We start from the raw sequence: 20,100 nt of genomic DNA, 5'->3' as shown, positions 1-20,100 counted from the left end.
TTTTTCTTCTTCTATCTCTCCATCGTCCCCCCCCCCCCCGTAACCCAGGCTCTAGTGATCACCTGGTAATGCTGCTAATGAGCGAATGAAAACAAGACTAATCTCTTGAGGGGAAATCCCCCAGCCTCCTTTTTTTTTTTTTTTTTTTTTTGATAAGTTAATGGACTGGTCTATTGTTCTCTTTGCACGACTAAGGAACGAGAAAGAAAAATATACACGCGATGGGAAAAAAATTCTCAAAGCGAGCTGATAGCGGGAGTATCAAAGTTATAAGGGATTATAGTATTTTGGTCAGAACAACTCGTCGTCCATCTGAACAGTCTTTGACACCAATGCCACTCGGTGTAAGTAATTGCTTCGTGCAGTTGTATGCGGAGATGTTAAAGGTTTGCGGAATACAGACTATGATATTCCAGCACCTTCCGCACACGTCTGGGAGCGAGGGGGGACGCGAGAGGAGTTCATCTCGATCAAGCGATCGCGGGAAAACACCATGCCAGGAGGACATGTTTGTTATTCTTTGCGCAGCTTTGGCGATGACTGGTGAATTCTTGATGACACCCGCCCCGGGGCAACTCGCCTGCCAATAACCTCCAATTGGTCCCAACTGCCCTCGGTTAAGGCGCCATTTGGAGCGCGGCAAAGGGATCTATCAAATCAGCGGCAATTGATGGATGGTTCTGTTTCGTTTCTGCGTCGCGCGTAGAGGCGAGTTAGCACTGGGCATGTTTCCTCGAATTGTCAAAATCCCTTTTTTAAGTAAAACATTACGTAAAAACCCATACGCGAGGGAGCTAGTGAGTTTACCGAGGGCGATGAAATTCTATGAAGTAAATGTGACTCATTTCATTTCCCTATAACTTTCTACTCGGATTACAAACGATTGTCATCATGCACGATACACTATGATATACGTATCATGGTTCCATTCGGTTTGTTGTTTTCACAGTAGAACCTTGTATTCTTTATGGATCGTAATGGTGACAGAATTACAATACCCTACCAAAGCATGATGCAGCGTGAGTTTTTAAACACAGTCAGAGAAACCGTACAGGTCAAAGCAAGCTGATTATTGGGGGGGGGGGGGGGGGGGACTACAAGCGGAAACGTCTCTTGCGACGTTGTAATGATTGTGTTTGTTTAGTCTTATTTGGATCCTACCAAGCAGACAAGCTTTAAACTATGTATTGTACTGTAATACAACATCACTTACAATCCCCTCTGGTTTAAATGATTGTGAATCTGCATTTAGTCCTAGGATTATTTGATTCAAGGAGTATTGTTGTCTTTACTGTCTATATACAAATTGGAAGCTGCACGATCTCGAAGATCGTGTTACTGTAATGACTTTGGATATACACTGTTATGTTCCGTTGTGTACTCAACATTCTGGAAACCTTATGAACACCATTACAGAAAGTTGAATACATTATTATGAGCCGTTATGCATTTTCTGTAATGCCACATCAGTGCCAGAAGTTTAATAGTGAATAAAACAACCAAAACTTTAGATCGGGTCATTATAAAAACTTGAAAAACAAAAGTTGGTGCCACTAAATCGACACTCTATTAAAGGAAAGATTCCCCCTTAAAAAAAAGTAGACATCGCTCATGACACATCATAGACCGACCATTGAATGAAAATATTCATGACACATGCATTGACGTTGTGTAAGACTCTTGATCTCGCATTGCCACCTATTTGCGACCTGGGGGTGTTTCATAAAGCTGTTAGTAAAGTTACGAACGACTTACGAGCGACTGGTGATCAGTTCTTTTGCTGAATTATGGAAATTCTGATAAGTGTAGCACATCAGAACTGATCACCAGTCGCTCGTAAGTTGTTCGTAACTTTACGAACAGCTTTATGAAACAGGGCCCTGGTTTTGTTACCTTCAGTTAGCCCGTTCAAATTTAACCCTTCTCGCATCCATGACATGCCTTGTTCGTACAGCTTCCTTGAATCGCAAGTAATTCTGATATGTATGACGTTAAAGTTATAAGCATGATTTAACCCGGATATATTCATCGTAGTTCTCTACTAGTTTCAATTTGCAAGGAATCTGTACCGTCTTACAATTACCACAAGTAGTTGCTTCCCATATCGAAACCGACGAGTTGCTAGAAATCAAATTCTTCTATGCGTATTGACATTGGCCGTTGCTTTTATAATTACCCTGCGCTGCAACCTTAAGTTCGCTTTGTGTTTGTGAAGTGTAACATCAGCGCTATCTGAAATAGCACTTAAAGGACAAGTTCACCTTCATAAACATAAGGATTGAGAGAATGCAGCAATATTAGTAGAACACATCAGTGAAAGTTTGAGGAAAATTGGACAATCGATGCAAAAGTTATGAATTTTTAAAATTTTTGTGTTGGAACCGCTGGATGAGGAGACTGCTAAGGTTCGTAATGTCATATGAGTACAACAGTATAAAGAAAATGTCAAGAAAATTCAACATATTTTCACTTTTTTCGCATAATAAAAGAGCACTTGACTTGCCTCTTTCTAAAGGCACTGGGAATAATATTACCCATAACATATGTCAGTAACGAGTCAAGGGAATGTGTACTTTTTTCAAAAGATGGAATTTTGTGAAATTCTCTTTATATTTTCCTTATATTGTTGTACGCATGTGACATCATACACTGCAGTAGTCTTCTCATCCAGCGGTGACTGCACAAAGACTTCAAAAATTCATAACTTTTGAACGGATTGTCCGATTTTCCTCAAACTTTCAATGATGTGTTCTGCTAATATTGCTACATTCTCTCAATCCTTATGTTAATGAGGGTGAACTTGTCCTTTAACGAAAGAAATATGGCTTTGAGTAGATGATATGAGAGGAAAAGATTTTGCCAGACCCAGTCGACGGGCCTATACATGATACGAGATGTCCGTCTGCCGTGTCGGGACAGTACACATTGTGTATACACGAATTTCCCTCTCGCAGTGCCTATTTATTGCCGCAGAATTGCCCATGATTTTAATGATGTCAGGTTTGTGTCCCGCTTTTGGGAAGTTTGCCGAGAACGACGATGGAAGAAGTCAAACAGGGCTGGGAATGGTCTGGGTATCGATTGCCTCGAGTGAATGAAAAGTACGCAAGGATACGGTTTCTCGAGTGCGTTATATTACACAATGTCCTGATATTGAACCCGATCTTGGAGCCAGGCATACTGCCTGCGATCAGCACTTCGCGCACTCGCCTCTTAAAGATCGAATTGGCGTCTCTCAAGTGTATTTACTATCATCTATATGTGGAGCTAAAAACTCATTCGATAAACTAGACCATGGTTCTTATACTGCACACCACAAAACCACGACTTGCTATTAGGTACATGATACTGATGTGACACAAAAACATATAATCACAATAACCGCACGTTCCACCGATATGCTTTGTCCATTGAACTAGAATGTCTTATTCTTTATAGTGTCACTCGCTCAGTACAACTGCACGAACGCGCATAACATTTTGTGTATGCTGACGATGTTGAGCGTGGAGCATGGGAACGTACAATCAGAAGTCCTATACGCAAACCGTACACATTTTAGGTTACGTCATGTAGGGCCTATGCTCAAACCACAAAAATGCAAAATAAAAGAAAAAAAAATGCTCCAACCGTTCGAAGATTAATACATATTCCCTTTGGTATGAATTTTATTTCCTTAAACTGAAAGAATAGTTCGTAGGTAGCCAACTGTCGTAACTATCGTAGGTAGATGTTAACTTAGTGGGATCAGGATCCAGGTAATCATGTCATGAAAATACGTAGTTTCTGTCTAGTACAATTACCTTTGCAATGTATTTCATACAAAAGTAAATGAATGGTGTCAGTTGAGGAATCTTACACGTTTCCACTTCGAGCGCTCAAACAGTTCATCCGCTACTTCTGGTTATGAAAGAAATATATCTTGACTAGTCGTTTTTAGGAAGTAACTCAAGGATATATAAGAAAGGCTTGAAGACATACACTAAAATGATTCATTTAGAAGACCCAAGTCATAGACTATACGCATCGGTCTTACTTGACAGACTGACACGCCGCCCGCCCTGCGATGTGTACACGCCGATTTCCGAGAGTGTAGCTTTAAGGATGTAGGATGTAGCGGATGATGCTGAGATCCCTTATGTCATGCCATGGAATCACAGAGGGGAATAGTATGCGGCACCTGCCTGGCGCTACAAGAAATCCTCGCCCCTTTTCCTCAATAGATACGCTGTGAAAAAGTAGGGGGGGGGGGGGGAGAAGCGGCGACCAGTTTGGCCGATGGTCATAGGATGATGGGGGGGGGGGGTGGAGGGAAGCTGATGAAGAAGACATTTCCGGAGGATAGTGACCCAGGGAAACTGCTGTAAAAGATTTAAAAAAAGCAGCGCTGTCAAATCTTAGTGCATCATGCCACATCGGTTGGGCTAGCACTATTCTTAAAGCCGTGACGACATTGAAAGAAATTGCTGGGGCCATTTTATTCCGTGGTGTCGGTGATGTTTAGGATTAATGCTTGTTATAGCACACCCGCATGGAGAGGAGCGCTCGACTTCAATATACGAGTAGCAGAATATCGTGGGAAATTTCGAAGTGAAATCGTTCAACCTGTAAATTGAATCGATAACTCAGGAGAGCGTCGTATATAATCCTTCGCTCGCCCATGTTAAAATTTGATAAATAACGTAATGCTTTTTGTCCTACACGAACACGGGAATGTCAAGCATTCAAAGAAATCAAGGAGATATATTTCTACCCATTATCTCTGATAGTCGGTTTCATTTATACTCAGGATGTATTCTGAGCGATTATTATTTTCGAGATCTCTATACACTGAGTTCTGTTGCATGTAAATCCCTTCATATTACGAGACCATGGCGTTGGCCTCTTTGTGATGCGTTGCTTCTCAGAATTCTTTCGACTCATTCTTGTACCATTTAAAATGGGAACACACACACACACACATACACACACACAAATAAACCTTGCAGGTATCGACATCAAGAATATTTGCATGATTCTTCCTACTTGATTTCGTATTTCGGGTTATTGTAGGTTTTCGCGGCCAATTTCATGAAATTGTCATCCATTTTCACATAATATGCATTCAAATTCGTATTGTTTGAAGCGGTGGAGTGACTTTGGTCAAACGATTTCGCATTGAGTGCGTTCAAATTCGTTTTAAGGCACCCAAATCAGTTATAGTCACAATTAATTTTTAATGGACATCGTTTGTGGTTTAATTTGAATGCTCCTTTTGTGAACTTGTTTGCCCATTATGCGAATTTGAATATTCGGAATGAGCTGGCGACAGCTTGAAACGAAGTTAAATGACCATTGCCGAAAATGTATTCACATTGAATGAGAATGCACAAATGCGAAATCGGTCGTCAAATGAACTATAACTATAATTCTATAGATATTGTTAAATAAATATATCCATATTCATTATCGATTAGCACATGACGCTTTGCTATATTATGTTTACCAATCAATTTGATAAAATTCGCTTTGCTTATATAAGGATCTTTTGTAAAAATCGAGAAACCAAAAAAAAAAAAAAAATGCACGGCAACCCGCATAATGTCAATAACAATAACAGACGATCAACAAACTGAGTTGTTTTCAAAAACAATGCCAGCATTTCGGGCAAACATCCAGAATAGTGTATTGGGATGACTCGCATAGTTGTCATGGTGACACGCAAAACCGATAACCATCCCTCTGTATTTGCACGTGTGATGTCCGTATTTCTTTTACTAATTGATTTGGTGTTCGGAACCAAATGCCGCAGTTAAATTCATGAAACAGGTTGCCGTGATCGATGGCTTAGTTTTAAGCCTGAAAGCATCCCAACGGCTCGAATACTGTGTACAAATCACTGGTTCTAATGCTGAGCCTCAATCGCCGTATTGATTCATGAATTCGTCTGTTCCATGCACAGAATTCATGTACCTCGTGGCGTCTGAGCTGGTGATGCGACTTATCCCTTTGCGACCGATTTAGGTGCTTTATATGACGGTGTCCCACATATTATATACTTCGCCCTTCAGCTCGTGAATCGTGATCCGGTTCACGTGCGAGTCCAGAGAAGGAGGCCCGGTTTTCTCTAAAGTGCCAAAAGTTGAGACCACGTTAATATCATACAAACAACGCCTGAATGCGGGACAAAAGAAGGCCGAGTCACGATCACCCGATGCTTATTGAAGGTGTCCCAAGAGAGAGGTGAAGCCCAAAATGTCGAATGAATAAAAGTTCTAGCGAGGAAGCAACAAGAACGAGAGAAGAAGGGAATGGAGGAGAAGAGGTATATAGCCTTCTGCCAAGGCCCTCTCGCATTATGCATTGTGGTGAGCGAATGGGGGAAAACGAAGCGAGCCCAGTAGAGCGCGACAACTCGAGGTGCGCTGTCGCGCCTGCTGGGCTCGCTTCACTTGCCCGTTATAGCTATTATAATAACAGTGAGAGGGCCTTGTCAAAAGGCCAGGAGATGTAGGGCAGGACGGATGATAGCTGAAGAGGAAACATGGATTCAGAACTTCGCGATAAACAAGATAAAAGTGGTTCTCTTGATTTGACATCATTTCAAGGAAAAGAGATTTGTTTTTCATTTCAAAAGGAAAAGAAGTGTTTGTTATAGTGATTCATCCAGATGAACTGGTTTCACATCGTCAGGTGCATTACAAAGCTGTCGGCCGTAAACAGATACAAAACCACACCAAGGTGAACACCTGATGAAAGATTCGCCGTGTTATTAGATACGTTGTATTGTGTGCCTATATTGTGATGACACATTGTTCTATTTTTTTTTCACGCGTATAGATTATAGACTATCCACAAACTTTGCGCCACTGAATATTTTCGTTTAGTTTTTGTGTTCGTGAAAGACTTAAGGTTAGACTTTTTCTTAAAAGTTAAAACCTAGTCGGCAGCCTCTTTGTTGTTGTTGTTGTTTTTTCATTTGTGCGTGTTTCTTTGTCTTCCTGTCATTCCGTCTTTGTTTACATGATAATATAACTTTACGCAGTATCCATGAGGACCGCATGTTGTGATTGCACGCCATAAAGTCTTATTATATTCCTCTTTATTTCATTTGCGTGATTTTATTTCAGATCATTTTACAATGTATTTGTTTAGCTTGCGTTTGCAGGTCTACTGTATCATATCTCCCTTCACGTTCCTCTCACTGCTAATAGTTCAATAAATAATTCTGCGGCATAAAAAAAAAAATACATTACAAACTTTTGCATGGCTGGATATTGCTTGTATATATTAGTGTACCATTTTGATGAATCTTATAATGCATTGTTTATTCAACTCCGGCTTCGATGATGTTTATGATCTTACTGATATCCTCATAGCTTTTGGGGCATCTGTTATGTTTTGTGGGGGGGGGGGGGGGTGGTAGAGGCAGACAAGTCGAGAGAGAGAGGGGGGTGGAGTAAAGGAACTATGTCCTCGATAACTCGAGGTGTGCAACTGACGTCACATGCTGTACCACAAATCTTAGCATGTGTCAACGCTTACATCAGACGCCCTTACGAAGTAACTCGATGCGGAAGGGAGGGCGGGGAGGGATGAGGTTGAGAGGGGTGAGTTACCGTTATATAGGAGGTAAAAGGCTAACTTCACCTTTGATATTATCACTTGACTTCGCATACCTTTGGATCAACACCTCACGGCTCTTCCGATGGGGGCTGTCCCTGCATGTCACTGGTGGTTGTCACTGGTGGTATCTACTGGTGACGCCCTCATACATCGGTATGATGCCAGGCTAGAGAGAAACGCCACAGAGCTGTGCGGACTCGACGATGAGACTTAATAATAATCAGCTGTCGGGTCACTAGCTTTTTTTACCTGCTAAAGGATGTGTCTGTTGGGAGGGGAAGGGGTATATAATTGTGTCAGCCTTGTTAGTGTTTCCAAGAATGAGGCTGTGATGTGCCTCAGTGTATAATAAAGAGTGCATGTATGTGTATGGATACTTGTGTGTTTTATGTGTATATGCGTGCGTGTATTTGCATGATTATGGACGGATTCAATATTGAGGTATTATTATATTTGCATTTGCATTCTGATAATTCTGTCATTCTGGTTTCTCGTCACAGTAAGTTCTGCTGTCGGAAATGTTTTTTTTTTTTTTTTTTCTCTCTCGATGCATTTGGTATCATGATATTTGATATGGGGAAACCGTAGCGTTTTCTTCTTCTTTTTTTGTTTTGTTTCTGTTTTGGAAAAGATAGGTCATAAATGTTGTGAAAATTATGGATGTGAAAATATTGATTTTTCGTTATTAGACTCATGACGCGTATGAAGAATAACAACATTAATATGATGTGATATTCCTACCACGCCCGCTTGCTCATATTTCATTGATACTATTATGTATTCAAAACTCTGCTTTAGAGATATATATCCGTAGATTGATAGCACATGTTACTGGTAGTGGCGGTGTGATGGTTTGATCTCTTCCCAAGTGTATTATAACGTATATGCCAAGCGCACCGCGTATTTTACAGTATCTTTATACTCAGTATGCCACTATGAGACATTTCAATAGTGCTAGACTAGGATTTGAATTGGCTCGGTTCAAGTTCGTTTAAATCGATTGTCGGTTTGGGGAAAAACAGTTGATTGTCGATTATATCTTTATTTCTTAGTTTGCATCCTTAAAAATTCCGAGGCGCCATGAACGTTTTGTAAAGTGAGCAGATCAAAACTAAATACAATCCGACGAAACTGATTATTACTCATGTATATCTAGATCCAGAGGTTACTATTAATGTGTTCATGAGTCATTGGACTTTCACTCACACAACTAAGCTAAACTTGGTGTATTCTTGCACGTTTCCAATCATCACATAATTTTTTTTTTTACTGCCTATCGAGCAACAGAAATTCTCAAAGATAAGTAACGCTTACGGCAACTGTAATCGTTGCACGCTGATATACGCATGAATACTCCCGAGAACCTCCGAGGAACTTTGTTCCAGATAAGTGATCTGCGTGATTCTTGATCCCTTAATAATGTGTAGTTTGATATGGCGTTGTCAACGTAAATATCTAAATTGTGTAATGAAATCAGTGCTACCTGTTTACAGTACTGCAGTACCTGTACTTATAATAATGACGATGAGCCAATATGTGTGTCTTAATGTTTTGATACAACGTCGCGTTTCTTTCTTCATATTGTATCGTCGTTCATTCATTTGAGTTTTCGTTGTTCGCTGTTTAAAATGAAATTAGATGAAACAAAGTACAGTAGTGCGGGATGCTGCGCAAGAGAATGGTCGCCACTTCAACCGAGTGGAAGGAAGCTTTCCGAAAGAGCCCGATATATATCCTGCGGCATATTTCACGCGCGAGCAGAATGAAGCTCTGGGCAATCACCTCGATATGCTGCGAGGGGAAAATCAGGGGCGGCACCCGATCTGGGTTCGACTTTAAGGATTGTAGATTCAGCATGGCCGAGCATGCTTCCGCGGCGCCCGCGCGTGTTTTCTGCTCATCGCATCCAGACCTTCCAACCTCCGTCATATCATGAATATAAGGAAGGACTTCATCCATTGTCATCTGACGTAACATCTGCCTGGATATAATGAATTATTATGTCTGGAAACGTGAGGCTATTTCTAGGATGTACTCGTGCTATGGCAGAAGATAAAAGCGAATGTCTCCTCAAATGACGTCGATTGGAAAAATTACCATAACTATTAAAGTATCAAAAGCAGTAAAGAGACACAAAGAGACAGAGACAGAAGGTGGGGACACAGAAAGAGAGTAGATAGGGAGAGAGAACATGGCAGGATGTCCTGACATTTAACTAGGAATGTTCAACAATGCGGATAATTAAGCTCATTGACTATTGATTATTTGAAATTAACAGAGTAAACTTGGAAACAATCATCACCGGTATGTGCCTGAGTCAGGCAAGGATGTGACGAAAACAAGGACGGGAAATGCTATAAACGTATACACAGTACTCAATTCTCACCAAGTAGGTGTGTGAAAACTGGTTGTTAGCACATGGAGCGACGTTCGCACCGAATGCCTTGTTTGCTCACGACCAAGCTACAGCCAACCCGCAACTTTCCGAATGTGAAATGTCTTTAACTCTTCTTTGTTTGTTTTTATAGTGACAACTTTGAGCAAAGGAAGTGGGTTTCCATCGGGATTCGAACCCGAGACCTCCGGTTTGCTAGACCGGTACTCTACCGACTGAGCTACAGAAAGCCCTAGTTTGGTGTTCGTCCCAGAACACTTGATTCTCTTTGCTTCGTGCGGTCAGAAGCTATAGTGTGTGTATGTGTAACACACACACATTTACCTGACATACACCCAAAGGATGTAATATATATGATATAATGATAATGTAGGAAACAATATATATATATATATATATATATTTATTCATTCATTCATTCATTATTGTGTGTGTGTGTGTGTGTATGTGTGTTTTACTGATTTGTTGTCGTATAACCACCGACGACAGTCTTTGTGCCGAACATGTATTGTATAGAGCCAGATTGCTCCTTTAAACAACTCTACGTCGATTTGCAAACTTGCCGGGAAGTGAGACTGCGCGTCAACACAGCCAAGTGGTCCCCGAGGGAATTAGTCGATAGTCAGACAGATAGACAGACACGGCACGCTGAGAACATGCAAATGAGCGAGAGACAGGCGAAACAACCCCCCGAGTATTGGATTCCTCTAACCGCCAGGATCGAGATCTGCTCCCTTTTCTCTCCTTCCTCTTCCATTTCTCTCTGCTCGAAAGGAATATAGTGGACGGAGAGAGAAAAAAGGATGCACGCCTGTAATGTCGACAATGAAATAAGACAGAAAAGCCACGCTGTTGTTGCTGTCGTTTTAAATGCGCAAGATGTTTTTAGCTGGCCGAGGGAAGAGAGAGAGGGGTAGAAAATAGGTTGATTAATAGTAGTTGTACACAAACGACTTGTGACTGTCCGCCATCGATCAGGCGTAGCACTGAACTGATGCCATCGGAAAGAGAAAGGAGAGAGGGAAAGAATGGGGGGAGAAAAAGAGAGGGATAGAGCGAGACAGGGGGGATGGGACTCTCCATGCCCGCGGCCTGCTCGATCTTTACGCGCATCTCTGGCATCAGTCAGATCTCTAAATAGATGCGATCCATACATCATCCCGACTAGGGCGACGGTTTCCACGTCCTCCGCTCTCGACGCCGGTCAGAAACAAGTGGCGACGACGGAGCGTCTCACTTTACATGAGCTAGATGCATGATCTTTCAAATTAGACATTCTTGGCTCTGATGATGCTGTCGGGTTAAATAAGTCCGGGAATTAACGACTGCAATCTCATGACATGCCGCTTTTTATCTCTTTTATATACTTTCGGCACACCTGTTGTATAGGCACGTTGTTGCAAGACCACGTGACTATACACACAAAAAAAATCATCCATTGGCACTAATGGAAACTTCCATTTCTCTTTCGCATGCGAACAGGATTATATCCATTATAATAAATTAGTGATTTTAAGTGGAAGAGTGCCTCTGTGTAGGCCTACTTACGTTAGAGCATGCATTCTTATGAAATAATTGAATACTACCTCCCCTTGCCTATGTGTATACGATGATAGTGTATATGTGTGCGTGTGTGTATGTATGAATAGATCTCTTATGTACTTGTTATGAGGGGGAGGGGAAACAAACTACAAGTATATTGCATTTATCAATACTTGTTATCTATTACTTATTATCTAGTAAATAAGGGTCCTCGAAGCGACACATCAACTACAATTACACCAACATCTTTCTATTTCATTAGACTTTGATGCAATCTGCAGGCTACATCTATTCATGCGCTACATCCATTCATTTCTTCATTCATTCTGATCGTGCAAAACGTGTTTTGTTTTCGTTGTTTTGTGCTCTCTGAACAATCATGGTCAATCAATCACTAATGCCACGTATAGTCAACGGAAAATGGAGAGGACGACGTGGCAAGTTTCAGCCTTATGGAGAGGTTTGCCACCCAGTCTGCATTAATATTCTATCATATAAAAACCGACCGGAATGGCTAAGTACGGAGCTGCCAACGAGCGTAGCTCCGAGACAATATAAACATATCCCAAAGCAAGTAATCTCACTTCTTACTGCTTTCTCTTAGTCGTCAATGAAGACACGCCATTGCTAAATCTCCGCAGACGAATGCATGAATAATTGAGACCATACAGGTTTATGTGATATCCTGTCCCCGTTTCCACTGTCAAGTTTAATTGTTCCCGCGGGAATGGCCACCATCATCTTCTTTTTTTTTTCGGCAGTGTATTGCACGTGCGCTGCCATATCTTCCCGTCCTTATTTTGTCAAGCATGGGCACACAGCAACGTGTTATGTTATGCGCAAAACGTGATGTTCATGCTACTTGTAAATGAAACACTTTTATCTCGCTGCTCCAGCACCCCTCCTCATTCCTCTCTTCCTTTCTCCTCTCCTCCCCCTTCCCCTATTTCTCTTTCAGCTTCCTCGCATTCATGCGTTCAGAATGTTGATATTCTTTAAAGAACAAGTTCACCTTCATATACATTTGGGTTTTGTGAATGCAGCAATATTAGTAGAACACATCAGTGAGAGTTTGAGGAAAATCTGACAATCCGTTCAAAAGTTATGAATTTTTGATGTTTTTGCTCAGTCACGACTGGATGAGAAGACCACTATAGCTTGTGATGTCACATGAGTACAACGACATAAAGAAAGTATAAAGAAAATTAAACATATTTTTACTTTTCTCGCGTATTAAAAGAACACTCAACTTCTCTCTTTCAGAAGGCAAGGGGAATAATATTACCCTTAACATACGTCAGTAGCACGTCAAAGAAATGTTCACTTTATTCAAAAAGTAAAGTTTTGTGAAATTCTCTTTTTATTTTCCTTATATAGTTGTACGCATGTGACATCATACACTGTGGTAGTCTTCTCATCCAGCAGTGACTGCGCAGATACTTTAAAAATTCATAACTTTTGAACGGATTGTCTGATTTTCCCCAAGCTTTCACTGATGTGTTCTACTAATATTGCTATATTCACAAAACCCACATGTCTATGAAGGTGAACTTGTCCTTTAACGTTATTTTCACCCTTTTTGCCGAATCTTCGACACCTTTAGTTGCTATAGGTATTCATGTTATACTGGAATGCATGAAATACTAATTTAACTCCTAATACGTTAGCTGCACGCCATGATGCTTTTCAGGGTGATGTAGTACGACCAGTGACCACGCGAGAATTAGCAAAGAGAACGTGAATGACATGTTACGTCAACAAAGGCGAGAAACTGACTATAAGTGCGGATGATAGACACAAGTTTATACACATTTTATTTTACCCCATCTCCATAAAACTGATTCCACACTACGATGGATATGGGCTGCCTAGATAAGGAAAACTACGTGTTCATATTCGTGTTTCTTGTACACCAGTAAAATGTGTATGCCTCCTGTGAACATTCTCGTAAGAGATAATACAAATTAAAATGGCGCTATAAGAAGAAGAAGAAGAAGCGAAAACTCAGTATATTTTTTATTTTCATGTGTATTTTCCGATATAGTGTAATCAACGAGTGACGCTTCACTCCTGAAGCAGCAGAAGCATTTCTGTTCAAATTCTACAAAGAGGTACAGTGCATTTCAAGCCACATTGTTTTCTTCTCTCTCTCTCTCTCCCTCTTGTTTTTGTTGTGTTTGTGCAGTTGTTCATTGTAACCAGAAAAGAAGTCATACACATCACAATCATGCACCTTTCGTTTATAAGTTTGGGTGAATCACTTCTTTACATAAGTGCTCTGCTACGAAAATGTGACACCTACACGAATTAATCACATTTTTGTCGAAGTGGTACCTTTAATTCTTTGAAATGATAATGTTGAAATAAGTGAGTTTTGTGCGGCAGCACATTCTTAATATTTGCTCTGAATTTTCATCCGTCGCTTCTTGTTCTGTCGCGTGACACCGTGCTGTTGATATTTTTGTATACTCTGCTTTCCCCGTTTTCCATGAGAAGGGATGCGCGGGGACTTTGTCACAGCCGACATAGATATAATATGCAAATTTACACCTGGACGACGAAACGAAAGATTCGCAGTGTTTGGGCATGGCGAGAGAAATCGAACCTCGCGGTTGCGTGGCGACAGTATGTCGCTTTCAGGAACAGGATTGAAACCGCCAATGTCAGTTTGGGTTTCTACCTACCCGTGATTACGATTCGGGTCCAGTCGCATTAGTAGGAGAGTAAATACAGTTTTTAGTTAGTAATAGGAACGTTTCCAAAGACACGAAGACACGGCTCTTATACACATAATGTTGGAGGAAAAAGTCAGCCTGACAGTACACATTTTACACTCGAGTCTTAATTACATATTGATCCATGTTTGCGTAGCAGACCTGGGCCCCATTTAATAAAAAGCTGATGATATGATAACAACTCTTGCTAGATTGGCAGTTGTCATGGTAACGACAAGAATCTAGCTTCCTGGTTGGCTGTTGCTATGGGAAGTTGCCATTCCAGCAAGAGTTGCCATCCTGACATCTTTTTATGAAATAGAGCCCTGAACGCTTAAATGTATCGAGGAAATTATCATAACCACTGATGTGTAGGGCCTATATACACGCCTATAGGTAAATTCATTCACGCTGATCCGGGAGCACACGTACAGACACAAAAGTTATATGTATATATATATATATATATATATATATATATATATATATATATATATATATATATATATATATATATATATATATATATATATATAATATAATATATGTACATATATATATATATATATATATATATATATATATATATATACAATATACACACACAAAACAAAACATGGACACCACTGTACACAGTTTATAGAACGTCTCTGCTTCCCTGCATTTATTTCAACATGACCTGTTAAATCATGCAGAGTAATGTGCATCTGTGTCGATTTCACTGACTTTTATCATGCTTTCATACGATTTGACACAAACAAACTACATTATCTGTCCACATTTTTATTCAAGACATCACAAGGCCACTTTGGATAATAGCGGCACTAAGCCTACATGATTTGGTTATCAGTTTACTATACACAATTCTATAGGCCTAGCTGTTGTCATGAGTTATTCTATGAAATGTTGTATTGCCACCGTCATCATCATCATCAATAAATTATCGACTTCAACTCTTTGCCATAACGTGATAGAGCACTTGCCGTTCATATTAGCGAGCTTTATGTCTGCAACGCGAACTCTAAAACGACGCTAATTAGGCCAAAAATTGTGTTTTGCACATGCGCGAGAGAGCTGTTTCTTTATTGTCCAACCCGGGAGGCTGCGTTGCCTTGGCGTTGGCGTCGCAGATCTAAAGCTCGCTATTGTTTCAGAGCCGCATATCTTTGGGGGTTTTTGTCATAATTCTTGTGACTTTTAGCAATATTAATTTGTTACGTGAATTCTGTGGAGAATTTCATACTTAACACATTGAATTCATGATTTGATACTGTCACAAGTATCCGTGTTAGCATTAGTGGTCAGTTCGAGACGTTTTCTAACGGAGTATCAGGAATATAGTAAACCACTGCGTAACTTCATACAGAACTGTGCGTGACTCGATGTGTTGTCATGGAAATAACCACGATTCAAACAGTATTATGTGTGTCGGGTAGGCGGCACATAGCGATGTATATATTTCTTTGTTTCTTTTCTTTTTCCATTTGGTATGCTGGTCTTTCATTTGGGGTCCAGTTGGATGCAAGGCGGGACCACTTCAACGGGTTATGCACCCTCCTCTTTGCGATGAATGAATGAAGCGAAATCTTTTTCCGTGTATGAGTTGTGACTCTCTCACACACGGGAACTCTCATTTTTATTTTTTTGTCCTATCCGAGGGACGTGTTACTGTCTGTATGCTGCTCGTGTGTTATGTCCATCCCAAGCTTGCCTTCAATGTCTCTTGACAACTCATAATATTTTAGCTGTGCATATCTCATGTCAAATAAAGACTGGTAAGGAAAGAAGGGATATAACATTATGAGGCTTGTTGAAACGGCAGGATGAGGAGTGAAAACAAGAAAAGTAGCTTGCAGGTATATACGCAATCGAATTGACACATTCTCAGTGCGTGGTAAATGTTTGCGTCATTCAATTGAGCTTAAATCAATTAAGTGGTATTGACATTCATTGGATGCTATTACTGCGTTAAAGGTTAAACTTTGCGCAATCGAAGGTGACTTTAAGTATATGCAGTTTCTAGCATATTGTTTGGTCTAAAAGCTTTAATAACGTGCTTTGCAACTCATTGTGTATTGTGGTATCATTGGAGAATCAGACAAAGAAATTATTGTATTATCGTAATTGTCATGAGTCGTTACTGTGACTTTTCTCAATCTTTTCAACATTCACGTCCGAAGCAACGGAATCTCCTGTACCTTACAGTTCACGTTTCTCTGCGCATGACTCTGCATCATGCAAGTATAGTTGCCCATTTTCGCTTGATGTGATCACAACGTAGGGGAAAACAAGTTTTTAAAGGAATAAATTGGCGACCAGATAATATAATTGCGTATATAGGTTATTGTAAATTATGAGACCTAGTAAACCAAACCCCATGACGTTCTTACAGATCTGACAGTTTTTGTTTCGAAGTCGTAGATCAAGAAGTATCGTATCTGTAGTTTTGTGTCCAACAAATTGCTTATCGCTTTACAAACTCTGCCTTCCTATTCCGGTCATAAAAGAAATAAAAGGAAAAAATATGGGGAGAAATATCATTCAGTAACGCGATCTATTATGTGAAAATCGATAGGGTTAGTGTTTTCGGCACTACAGGTTTCGTGATATTGTGTTACTTCTAATGCGCAGAACCTGACACCCAGAAACATCCGCTGCATAGCTCAACTCGATTGCAGAGTTTCCGAGAGGGAAACGTAACCCAAATGGAGACCGTTTAATTAATGCCACTCATATCGCACCGGCTTTGGCCGCGAGCTAGCTCGACGGCGACCTGTCTCGTAGGCTGTTTCCAGTCGGAGCCCATTCGTCACGATATCTTCCACCGGGAGAGATGGATAGTGGTAATTGCTTCTATTGAATGCTTTTAGAATGCTTCATCACACATTGAATAGAGGGGCGATGGTACATGCGTTTGAACTAAAACTTCCCAAATACATAAGAGCACCACCCACAAAATTAGTTAGAAACCTCATCATCTTCTGATCTTGGTCCAGAATCATACACTGGGCTGTCTAGGTTCTGCCTCCGGATCGCGAGGGACTTACTTTGTGACCTTCATTTTCTGCTTGTTTTGGCGAAAGGATATGCTGTTGTAAAACGAACAGATGGTAAAGAAAAGAAAAGAATAGAAAATAATAGATAGATAGATACAATGTAGGTAGATAGAGATAGAGAGGGGGGGGGGAGGAGGAAGAGCGTTTGAAATCGGTCGATAAGAATGTATATAAGCAGAGTTCATTACCATCAACGTCATATTGTGTCCTTTACTATCAAGAAGTCGCATTGTCACGTTGCTTTATCACCTCCAATGATATCCGTCAGCTTGGCATGTGTGTGACGTCACAGCGCAAAACTGCTTGTCAGTCTTTTCACTCATGTTGTTTGCGAAGGATTTTTAAGAAAGCGTTTCACGTATGCCATTAATTTTTCTCATTAAAGCGCTCTAGTTAAATTACCAGACAGATCTAATATTCATGCTGTAATGGGATGCATGCTTTGGCACGCAATCGTCATAAAGACAGAATATGGCATATCCTTATTCTTCTGCATAGTGCTGTTCAAGTATTGATTACGTTTTTTTTCTCATTTTTTGCGGCCCTAGTTCTATAACTATTACGTTGATGCAATGATTGAAATATCATGCGATAGCACCCCCTCAAAAAGAAAAAAGGGGAAAAACTGTCATCATCATCTTCATCATAATACGTTTGGCTCCCAATACTTTGGTTCATGCATGTTATATCTCAATCCTGAGCGTAGTGTCATTTGGTTGACAACAACAACAACAGCAGCAGCAGCAACAACAACAACAACAACAAAACCAAAAGAAAACATGACAAAACAGATACGCACCCCTCATCAAAGTGTATCTTTCCCCTGTTAGAAAAGTAGATTACTGCAGCGATTTTGCATGAAGATGATTAGTCGAAAAATTTGCAAGTTTCATGACTCGGGCAAATAAAGTACAACGTTATACCGAGTGTTGTGTGAAGCGCCCTCTATAAGGTCAAGCCTCCTGAGCAACTACAAACTCTGGTCCTATCGCCTTGTGCAAAACATTTAATTGTGTAGGGCGTGTTATAGCGGAAATAGTCCTGTCTTCAGTGGTGTAAACATAATATCACAACAGTCCATACACAGTCACATCGCTGCAGCACGCCATAGAGCAGAGCAATTTATTTTCTTTTTTTTTTTTCATGAGGGCAACTGCAAGACATTCAAAGACTTAGCCGAAAGTGAACGGAATTTATGGAATACTAGTACTTGCTTTAGTGCTACATGTAAGAACAGTCTTAGCTGAAATTCACAGGTTCAGATTTGAAGCCAATGTCTATTATAGAGATGAAGCAGAAAACTATGAGAGGCTCCGCACAACAAGACCACTAAGCAAGTTAATCTTCCGGTAAACTTGCTTAGGGGCCACAGCAAAGTTCAGTCCGAGGAAAAGAACCTGATGTTCATATTTAGTCAACTGACGTCGACTTACATTTACAACGGTGTCGCTGGGCCGCAAGATTTGTTCTATACTACACCGTTCTGCTCTACACCGAGCAGCGTTGTAAGGAAAATTATTGTGGCGTCTCCCATATTAATGCAACACTGACTCAACTTTGTTAGAAAACCCATCTTTCAAGGTTTTCAAAGGATATATCATTACTGAGTTCGTACTTTTGTCACCCGGAAACATCTATCAATAAAATAATGCTAATGCTTTACCACGTCGAGATATTGAATCGCTTGTATGGGTATTTGTTGTATATTGACTTGTAAATCTATGTGCAGTTGGTATACTCCCACGATATCCCTGATGTATACTTGCGGTTAATCACCGGCACATTTGCGGCAGACAAAAAGATAGATGTCATGACCACCCCATGACCCATTGACGTCAGTTGTCTATGTCTGCGGTCACACGCGTGAATGCTTGTACAGGGTAGGGCGGGGGTCAAACAGAGCATGACGTTTGCAAATACTTGTATGTCAATTGATGGTCGATTGCCTATTGTGATTATAAATATCTCGTATGTCAAATGTATTATTTTGAAGGAGCATTCTTGTAGAAGTATTTCATAGAACTATTACATGGGTCTCTCGTAAAAAAAAAAAAAAAAAATATATATATATATATATATATATATATATCGGTTGAGAATGATAAGGGCGTTAAGTTGCCTCTAAACCCATAGTGTTCTGGACAACTTAACGCCCTTCTCTTATATATATATATATATATATATATATAGATATTTCTTAAAAATTTTCCTGTCGTATACCATAACGTTAATAAGGTTTCGTCTCACCTCCCTGGTATCACGGATGTTATATTACACTATACACAGAGGATGTTTGCATGACTCTCGTGTGTGTTAGTTTAATGCGACACAACACGCGCGAAATGAATCCGAAGCACGTCCAAATGAATCATGGGGTGTCGAAGGCCGAAATGAGTCCTGTAATTTATGACTCCTCCACCGTCTGCATGCAGGATGCGTTAACCTGGAACAAGCCGGAAGCCACATAAAACGGTAGTCCTCACACAGCGCGTGGAGATGACGACAAAGCCCTTGAAATTTCCAATCATGTTCCGAATATCAACACCATTAATTTAATACGAAGTCAGCAACCGCGTGCACAAACTATGGGCAATTATCATTGACACACAAAAAGCCGATGGTGGTGACGGTTAACGAGGGGCGCAGTCTGGGTCGAGCTGTCATCACCGATCAGTGACGCAACAACCCGTGTACGATGAATCGCCATTCATATTGTCATGAAAAAAACAAACCCGACCGTATTATGGCCACATCCCCAATGAAGTTCATGAGACATTGGTCTTGCTGCTGC

At 40.5% G+C, this 20,100-nt stretch overlaps 1 protein-coding gene and 1 non-coding gene across 2 annotated transcripts in view; one reads left to right on the top strand and one right to left on the bottom strand.

Moving 5' to 3' along the window:
• LOC140236453 (uncharacterized) overlaps positions 1-20,100 on the top strand; it is a 111,605-nt gene that overhangs the window by 27,005 nt on the left and 64,500 nt on the right. The gene's annotated exons all lie outside the window — the stretch shown is intronic.
• Positions 10,155-10,228, bottom strand: Trnaa-agc (transfer RNA alanine (anticodon AGC)). The gene has a single exon. It is a non-coding gene; the product is annotated as a tRNA-Ala (tRNA).

This window comes from Diadema setosum, chromosome 1 (assembly GCF_964275005.1).
Source record: "Diadema setosum chromosome 1, eeDiaSeto1, whole genome shotgun sequence".
NCBI classification, from domain to species: domain Eukaryota; kingdom Metazoa; phylum Echinodermata; class Echinoidea; order Diadematoida; family Diadematidae; genus Diadema; species Diadema setosum.
This window is presented reverse-complemented; position numbering and strand designations above follow the sequence as displayed.